Source organism: Phytophthora infestans, genomic scaffold, assembly GCF_000142945.1.
Source record: "Phytophthora infestans T30-4 supercont1.558 genomic scaffold, whole genome shotgun sequence".
Classification (NCBI taxonomy): Eukaryota; Oomycota; class Peronosporomycetes; order Peronosporales; family Peronosporaceae; genus Phytophthora; species Phytophthora infestans.
Window position 1 is genome coordinate 3,425 of NW_003303212.1, and position 1,658 is coordinate 5,082.

The window sequence follows — 1,658 nt, forward strand, 5'->3', positions numbered from 1 at the left end:
ATAGTATATAAATAATTAAAATGGGAAGTTTGTTAATGTCCTCTTTCTCCAAATTCTAATTCATCATTGATTTCCATATGTGATTTGAGAAGACAGGGTACCTTTCCATGCGCTCTGTGAAAACAACGTCCTCTCTGTGATTTGACGATTTCCATCTGTAAAAAAGTATTTTTATCTCTTTTAGTCATGATCGCTTTGCCTGTGTCAATTGAGTGGACACTGCCGTCGGACTGGATCAGTGATCTACCTATGTACATTCGAGCAAGGGCTTTTTAATGGAGGATTCCATTGGAATTCCCAAGGATGTTTGAAACACCCTGATCAATTTCGAAAGAAGTAGGTATTTTGAAATGGTTTTGCTTTGTTGCTGGTTAAGATCGTTGAGCATGCCATGATAGGAATGACAGTGAACAAAGCGCAGCAGTACAGGCCGATAAACTATACCGCTCGACATGATGTCGGAAATCGGTTGAGCAAACTTGAGCCCATTTAACGTCACTTGCCGCTAGCAGCTGAATACACCCGAGTGAAATATCATTGTCAACAACATCTCCGCAGTCGACGTGTTAAACGCGCGTATCGCTGTGTGCGTCCTCACCGAATTCATGTCAAGGTGCTTGGAAAAGCAACTTTTATTAATCGGTGCAGTCCCGTCACATTTTTATTGCTGCCACATCTCAGAAAAGTGCTGAAGAAAGCGCTTTTTGTGAAAATCAGATGAGAAGAGTGCTTGGTTCTGTTAAATACTACGAGCCGACATTGCGTGTCTTTGTTGTGCGTTGCGTCGGGACGTGTCACCACTGGAAAATGGGCTGGAAAAGTGTTTTCTTTGCATGCTTCAAGGATCCTTCTTTACCGTACCCAGCAAGGTGCATCGAGCAGAGACCACCGGAAATGCAAGTCGGCACTGACGAGAACGGCTCTCTTTGTGGCTCTCTCTAACCAATGACACCCGATGGGCATCACACGTTTCGGTGGTTGTGTGTGCGTGCTGGTGCACGAACCATCGCATGGTTGAGGGCTTAGCCCGGCTCGCTGCCTCGATACAGGGCTCGCGGCTCGTTGGTGCGTCAACCGCTGGCAGTGCTGCAGACGGCAAATGCCGCGCTGCGCTGGGTGTGTTTTCACCTCTGCGATTGGTGTTATATTCCTTTCGTCCGCGATGTCTTTAGCTTCGGCCACACTGCGCCAAAACCAGCTTTTGTCTACACTATCATATCATACTTAGTCTCGCCCCATTGCGAAGCTTGTCATACATCCGACCTCAAACACACAACTACGTCACACGCTCGCGATCATACGGGCGAATGGTAATGCTGCTGCGTTGGTTGCCGGTGTTGTCGGTACTGGCGCGGGTTTGGATACTGGGGTCTGCTGCTTTGCACACGTTGCAGTCACTCGAGGCACAGCCGACACCTGGGGTTTGGCTGCCGGCGTCATGGTCGGTGGAGCCATCACGCCGGGGACAGAGGTAGGAGACGCGTACCCAGCACACAGCGAGCCCGGTGGTGACGCACTGCGCGAAGCCGTGCCAAGACTATAAAGTCCCCCGAGGTTTGCTGCGAGGAAGCGACAAAAGAAGCGCCCCCCTTGAATAACGGAGCACGTACCTCCCGGCGTAATGTTTTTTTTCCTGCGAGATCGCAACTGTGAGAACC